We start from the raw sequence: 8,825 nt of genomic DNA on the forward strand, positions 1-8,825 counted from the left end.
GAACACAATTTCCCTTATGCCAGTGTGATGTGATCAAGGGAAGGCATCTGGCATAAACTAGGCCAATATTTTTTCCCTTCATGCTTTGTTTGAATTGAAAGTCAGTGAGAAGGAAAGAGTCATGAATTTATCACACAGAGGAACAGTAGATGGAGGGCCCACAATGTCTGCGATGAGGTCCCTGGGGATTCGCTGCTGTCTCTTTTCCTGAGGCCCATTCCATTGAGATTTTCTTTGAAATCTGTAAAATACTCTGTATTAGTTTCCTAGGGCTGTTGTCATAAACTACCACACTTTGGATGGATCAAATTGCAGGCCTTTACGTTCTCATTGTTCAGGGGGCCATGAGTCTCAAATCAAGACTGACAGTAGAGTTGCTTTCTCCTGAAGCTCTGAGACAGAACAGTCACCTGTGGTGGTTCCCAGCAACCTCGGCTTTCCTTGGATTGCAGGCATATTATTCTAATCTCTCTCTCTGCTTTTACGTTGCTTCTTTCTTGTGTCTTTATATCTTCTCTTTCTTTTAGGACACTGGTCTTTGGATTTAGGGACTACCCTAAATCTCAGGAAATTTCATCTTAAGATCCTTAACTGCTGGGCGTAGTGGCGCACACTTGTAATCCCAGCATTCAGGAGGCTAAGACAGGAGGATCATGGTTTGCTGCCAGCCTCAGCTACAACTTAGTGAGGCCCTCTGCAACTCAGTGAGACCCTGTTTCAAAATAAATAATAAAAAAGTAGGACTGAGGGTGTAGCTTGGAGGGAGAATGCCCCTGGGTTCCATTCCTAGTACCGCCAAAAAAAAAAAAAAAAAAAAAAAAAAAAATCCTTAAGATCTGCAAAAACTCTGTTCCTAAATAAGGCCATAATATGAAGTTCTAGGTGGAAATGAATTTTAGGGGACATTATTCAACCCACAAAATTGTTTGCTTCAGTACGTCAGCAGCCACAGAGAGTATACTCAAAATCCCCCAAAGAAAGGACCAATTGAACAGTTGTATCAATTCCATAAAGAGTTCAGAAGTCAGCTAAGGTCATATGACCACCCCTGGACCAATCACTGTGTCAGTGGACACAGGCCTTCTGATTGGCCAGCCTGAGTCACATGATTACTTGCACCGGGAAAGGGGGTCCACAGGATTGATCGCCTCACCAGAGTCACAAGAGACACAAAAGTAAAAGTTCTGTAAAGAAAGAGTGTGGAGTAGATTATATATCTGCTTTGTAAATCCAGGTTCTCAGTAACATAACAACTCATTCCGATTCCAGATTTGAAGGCAGAATAAAAATGCAATCAACATTTTCATAGTTCACGATATTTATAGAAAAGTGTCCCCTCCCTCAATACTGTTTTTCAAGTGGCTTAGCAAGTTTTAGTTACAGGAGTCCCACTGCTTTCTAATAAAAGACAAAAATTGTCAGGCATGGTGGTGTGTGCCTGTAATCCCCATACTTGGGAGGCTGAGACAGGAGGATTCAAGGCCAGCCTCAGCAATCCAGGAGAACTTGTTTCAAAAAAGGGTGGGCTTGGGGTGTAGTTTGAAGGTAGAATGCCCCGGGTTCAATCCCCAGTAACGCATGCACACACACACACACACACACACACACACACACACACACACACACACAGTTATAAAAACCTAAATTTTAGTCTTCTTGTCTTGAAATTGTTTTATCCACAAAAATCATCTCTAGCCAAAGAAATTACAGCTATTCATAGTCACATAGCACTCCACACATCCATATCTAGTCTCAGAACTGATATGCACAGTAACTCTGGGAAGGAGCTATGTGTTATAATTTACCATTTGGGAACTGAGGAGCAAAGCTTGTAAGTAACTTGCTTGAAGTCACATGATCAGTGATTGGCAGAACCAGCATCAGAATCCAGACCCTCCTGTGAGGAGAGTATAGTTTTCAATGGGGACTAGTTCTAGGACCCTCATAGATACCAAAATCCATGGGCACTTGAGTCCCTTAGATAAGGTGGCACAGTACTTGCATATAACCTGTGTTCATCTTCCTGTGTATTTAAAATCATCTCTGTATTGCTTATAATACCTCAATGTAAGTATTACTTATAATACTACATATAGTGTTATATAAGTCTACTATATAAGTATTTATAATACTACATTGTAAGTGCTATGTAAATAGTTCTACTATATTTTTAACGGCTAATGAGAAGAACCAAAGTGTGCAGATGATCAGTCCAGGTGTGGTCACCCTAGGCCTCCCCACATTTATGAGCTGCAGTTGGCTGAGTCTGCATACAGGGAACCTGTGGATTCAGGGGTCGACTGTACTCTGGCAAGCACCACCTTCCATGGCAAGCAGCCAGTCTGTCCAGGACAGAGAATGACTCTCCTGTTGGGAGACTCTCTTACCAACTTTCAATTTCACAAATACATTTTTTTCTTTCCCACAATTTCACAAATACATTATTTTCATTCAGAAGAAATGAGAAGATTTATTATTATTATTATTATTATTATTATTATTAATTATTATTATTATTAACATGGTCTCACTAAGTTGCAGAGGACCTTGCTATAAATTGCGAAGGCTACCTACAAACTTGCGATTGAGCCTTCTGTCTCAGTCTCCCAAGAACTGGGATTAGAGGCATATGCCACCATGCCCAGATACTCTGCGGATTTTTTGAGGTCATAATTAGAAATCCTGCCCTTGTTGAGGTCTATCCCAATGGGGCTTCTCTTGTAGCCATACATTCTTGGATGCCTCATGGAGTAACTTTGTGGATTACTACTTAGGCCCATGGGAAGAAATTACAAGACAGTCAACAAAGAGTATGAATGACCTAATAATTTTTTTAATCTCAGATATTGGTATATCCCACAGATCTGCACTATTTCTGAGTGTGACAGGAATGAGTATGATTGGAACTCATTCCTGTTTAAAGAAGGTGTCAGCAACTGAGAACCAGGCAGATCCATCTGCCCTAAAGTCAATTGCTTGAAGAAACTAGATCCCAAAGCTGTTAAATGGAATTTTAAGGCTTCGATCAGTATATCCATAATTCAAATGGAAATAAAAGAATCCAAAATCTAAGTGAGATTAGTCAGTCACAAAAAAATAAGAAATGGGATGCTTACTCTAATATGTGGAAACTAGGGAGAAAATGGGTCATAGGAGGAACTCTAGATGAAGAAGGAGAAACCATAGATGAGCAAATAAGGTGACCTAACTGGGGAGATGGGAAGCGGGAAGAGAGAAATTCTCTAATGCATATGATGTACATTCGCAAACATCAATCACTAAGCCAAATATGAGAAAGAGGGAGGGAGAAGAAATGGGGTGGGAACTGGGTAAGGGCTAATAGGGTGATGTGTGCATGTATGCCTCCACCATCCCATACCCCATTATGAGGTATGACCACAATGCACCAATAAAAAAAAAAGAATCCGAAGTTGGAAAAAATGTTTTCATCCTCCATATTTGGGTAAGCCTTCACACAATGTCCTCTGAATGTATCTGCATGCACATCCAGTTGGTTCTATGTCTCTAGAGAGCCCTGACTGGTCCATGGAGGGTGGTGTGCCTGTCTCCTGCACCACACGCTTCCACACATTTTTCTGCTCTCAATGTCAACCTGTGTTCCTCCATCTGCTCACCTGCCTACCTGTTTCCCCACCTTTGCGCCCTAGGTGCATACCGGGTGCTGAATCTCCTCCATCCCAGTGTACCCCTGGGTCGTTCTCACATATGCCATCACCCTTCCATGTCTCTGCCCCTGCTCTAACATGCTCTGCCCCTCCACCAATGCCTTGCACTGAACGCCATCAAGTAGTGCTGACTGTGTTGGGCTCCTAGGGTCTTCAGCTCTCAGGTCTTTGGGCTTCCCAGCTCTTCTTTTCAGACTTCAAAACACATTTCAAGGGGAAACTAAGATTTCTTTCCTCCCCTCCCCTCCCCTTCCCTCCCCCCTCTCTCATCACAAGGGGGTTGAGCACAGGGCATTCTACCTCTGAGCTACACCCTCAGCTCTATTTTATGTTTATTTTTATTTTGAAACAGGGTCTCACTAAATTGTGGAGGGTCCCACTAAGTTGCTGATGCTGGCTACAAACCGGTGATCCTTCTGCCTCAGCCTCCCAAGTACTGGGATTAAAGGCATGTGCCACCACACCCTACTGGAAATTATCATTTCTAATTGCCCCCCAAAGGTATCATCAAGACCTCTCTTCTGAGAAAAATTAGCACTTTTATGTATCAAATGGATTATGTTTCTGAGACACAAAGACTATTCTGAGAATTCTTCCAATCAAGTTATTTCCTGATCTCCCACTGACTTTATGTGCCTTAGTTTTAATTTTTATTTTATTTATTATTATTATTATTATTATTATTATTATTATTATTATTATTGGTGGTACTGGGCCTTCTACCTCCGGGCTATAATCCCAGACCTATTTTATATTTTATTTGGAAACAGGGTCTCTTAAACCAGCTGAGGCTGGCTTCGAACCTGCACGATCCTCTTGTCTCAGCCTCCCAAGCGTGGGGATTACAAGCATGCTCTACCACTCCCAGCTCTAGTTTTAATTTTTAATATTCTAATCCTGATGATTAAACTATCATCATTTTGGAGATTTAATCACTGGATTCTCTACCAGAATACCAGGGTTACTCACATTAAAAAAAATGAGAGGTCAGGCATGGTGGCATATGCCTATAATCCCAGTACTTGAGAGGCTAAGACAGTAGATCAGCAACTGAACGAGAGCTTGTTTTAAAAACAAAAAATAAAAAAAGGGCAGTGGATATTAACTTGAAAGTAGAGTGCCTCTGGGTTAAATTCCCAGTTACACACACACACACACACACACACACACACACACACACGGGGGGGGGGGGAGGATTGTGGTGTATACCTGTATTCCCAGTAGGTGGGAGTGGGAGGCAGATAAAGATCAACTGGAGGCCAGCAACTTAGTGAGACCCTGTTTCAAAATAAAAAATAAAATAGAGCTAGGGGTGTAGGTCACAGGTCAAATGCCCCAGTACTTACACACACACACACACACACACACACACACACACACACACACACACCTACAGCTGCAAAATCCTTTTATAACAACATCCAGATTCCTGTTTGACCAAATAACAGCATGATAGCCTAGCTGAATCGACACATAAAATGAACCATGGCGATAATTATCTGCTTTTAAAGGAATATTGATTTTCTTTGACAGTCAATTTAAAAAAATCTGACTTAAATTTTGCTTAGCACCGGTTAACTAGCAACAAATTAATTTTTAGCAGATTATAAATGTTTGCATACAAATCTTATTAGAAAATTGATTTGCATGTGTTAGAAAACATTTCCTGCATCTTTTTGGATCAATTTTAATTTTGTGTTCTTTTCTCTGTGATCGTATATTGGATTTTCACCGAAGATTTTCCTTGTGTCAACTATTTGGGGGAATTATAGATTATTTTAAGTAAACATGTATTATTGGAAGGGTTCAGGGAAACAACAGTGAGAGCTTTGGGTGGGCTGGCGCCCGTGAGAGGGTCTGTCTCAGCACTGTGGAGGGACTTGGGTCCAGCACTTGGGACTGAGGTGGATCAGGACTCAGTCCCCCAAACTGCTCAGTTGCTTTCCCTTTTTATGGGGCAGGCATGGTGGTCGCCTTGCCAGCTGGGACAAAATATCTGCATGGGCATCCAGCAGACAGTAGGAGACAGCTGCTCCTTCCGGAGGCAGCGGTCTGGAGTGCCCATTGCCAGCACCTGTTGCCCTTGCAGCATTTGGTCCTGCTGTGGGCAAAGAGGAGGTCTTCAGGGTCAGGCAATCCTGTTTGTCTTCCCACAAAATATAGAGAAAATTCATAAATAAAGTAAATCTTAAGTAACATTTAAGTGGTTGAAGGAACATAGACTTTTTTTTCCCTTTTTCTTTTTTAGCCTCCTACTGATTTGAACAACTTTTTAGATAATCTGCAAGCATGGTTCCTTCAAGAAGAAGCATACAGATCACATTCCATAAACTGTGGTGATAATGTCACAAATTAGAAATAGGCTTAATGGAGCATGGAAATTTTTATAATTTACTGTTTAATGCAATAAATACAACCTATATATGTGGTTTAATTTTAACAACTTTTACTTTTTTTTTGTACTGAGGATTGAACTCAGAGGCATTCTATTTCCAAGCTACAACTCCTGCCTAATTTTATTTATTTGGAAATAGGGCCTCACTGGGTTGCTGAGAGCTCTGCTAAATTGCCAAGGCTGGGTTTAACCTGAGGTCTTCCTGTCTTAGTATCCCAAGTACTGGGATTATAAACATGCACCACCATGCCTGGCTTCAACAGCTTTAATTATTTAAACATTTGGGCTACATATTTTTTTTGGGGGGGTGGTACTAGGGATTGAACCCAGGGGAATTCTACCTTAAAGCTACACCCCTAGTCCTATGTTTCAATTTTGAAACAGGGTCTTACTCAGTTGCTGAGGGCCTCACCAAGTTGCGAGGCTGGTCTTGAACCTATGCTCCCCCTGTCTCAGACTCCCAAGAACTGGGATAACAGGCATGTGCCACCACACCAACTTAATTGGGCTACATTTTATTATTTCACCTTTAGCACACTTTAATTCTCCTCTGTCAATGCCACAGAAAACCCTCCCTAAAAACCCACGTGGTCCAATAAGTTAGCTACTAGTCACATGTGGTTATATGCATTAAATTACAGTTAGCTAGTTCAAATTAACAATTAAGTTCTCTCAGTTACACTTGCCACATTCAATAGCTACATGTGGCTAGTGGCCACCTTAGAGGACAACATGGCTGTAGAATCTGCCTATTATGGTAAGAAATGATACTGGACAGTGCTTTAGTAGGAAAGAAAACCTTGAGTTGTCTGATGTTCAAGTCTCATCAAAAACCTGTTAAAAGAAGCGATATTTATAGAAGATTGGTGGAAAGGTACTCATTTTTATGATACCTTTGAGTTTTAGCCTTGCGTCAAACACAGGCTCACTATTATCAGCATTTCTGGATTATAGTCTTGGCTTTATAGAACTACACAAAAGGAGGCATCGTGTGCCTCCTTATGGGATAGAGACAGAATATTACTTCTGAGAGAATCCTGCACCAAGTATATAAACCAATCCAAAATGTTTCCATGAGGAAATATTTGGAAAAACCAAATTTGAAGGACATTGTACAAAATATCTGGCCTGTCCTGTTCCAAAATGTCAAGGTCTTGTTAAGACAAAAACACTAAGGAAGTGTTCCAGATTAAATATCAAAGAGACACAGTAACAACATTCTAGTCTGATGCTAAATAAGATTCCAGAGCAAACTTTCTGGCTATCATAACTATATAGCATCCTATAGAAAATTCTCTGCATTCTATGTCCCCCATTGGTTCCATGTGTCCTGCATTTACCTAGCCCAGGTGCCTTTGTCTGCTTATGCTTCCTCTGCCACGAGTCCTCTGGGGACATAGGCAGCAGCATCTGCATCTCTATCTTTGGGATCCCAGTCTGGGCCTTGGCATCTACAGCTTTCACCTTCAGTCATATTTGATGGACACAAAACCTCATCAGATGCTACCTCAGCTACTTCTTCCATTTCACAAATGGGGGAACCAGAGCACAGAGATGTTCAGGACACGTGAGTTCGCCACTTTACAAAGTGGGAGAGCAGAGAGTGGAACCAAGGCAGTCTATCTGTCCAGCCAGAGCTGTCAACAGAGTTGGATGGTACTGCTCCCCAAAAGGAAAAAATCAGAGGGGGCAGGAGCTTATTTCACTCCTGCACAACAATCTCCTCAATGCAGAGTTAACTCTCAGGCAAAAGTTAAATACCTATGAAAAAACCACATCTCCACATTATATGGTTATCATGTGTGTGTGTGTGTGGGGGGGGGTACTGGGGATTGAACCCAGGGACATTCTACCCCGAACTATACCCCTGGTCTTGTTATTTATTTATTTATTGAAGTAGGGTCTTACATGAGTCTTACTCATGATAATCAAAAGGGCTGGTGTATTTTCCAGCCCTGGGCACCTCACATCCCCCTCCCCAATTTTTGTCTGGCCTGGTCTGGAGTCCCAGGAGCCTAGGAAGAAGCCTTTCTTCCTGGAGCAGGAATGGGTAATCCAGAAGCTGGTCAATGGCCCATGGTTCCCTCTTCTTTGAACGTACTTTCTCCATCATCTGGCTACTGCCAAACAAGAATAGTTTCTTCCTGTCACTCTATCTTATAAAAACCTGGTTTTTCATTCATAAAATTTACTATATCCAGGTGTGGTGGTCCATGCCTGTAATCTAAGTACTTGAGAGGCTGAGGCAGGAGGAGCATAGGTTTGAGGCCAGCCTCAGCAACTTAGTGAGCCACTTAGCAACTTGGCAAGAGTCTGTTTCAGAATAATAATAATAATAAAAAAATTGGGCTGGGGGTGTAGCTCAGAGGTAGAATGTCCCTGGGTTCCATCCCCAGTAAGACACACACACACACACACACACACACACACACACACACACACACATTTATTATAAGTCATAATTATAAACAAGTGTACTTCTAGTTGGCTTTCACTATAGTCTTTCACGGAGAAAGAAATTCTCAGAACAAGAGAAATCAACCTCATGAAGAGAGGCTGTCCACATTTAGGTTGACCTACTTGTGAATTTTCCCAGTTTATCACTGATCATTTAGGCTCCCGAGAGACTCCTCAGTAGCTTTACAACCATGGGCTTTATCTTCTAGCAGGATAACTACTGGTGCACACAGGCACCTTTGTGCAAATTAGGAAAAGAAGACTCCTCCTCTTAGCAGATCAATCAG

Source organism: Muscardinus avellanarius (genome assembly GCF_963383645.1).
Source record: "Muscardinus avellanarius genome assembly, chromosome: 14".
Lineage (NCBI taxonomy): Eukaryota > Metazoa > Chordata > Mammalia > Rodentia > Gliridae > Muscardinus > Muscardinus avellanarius.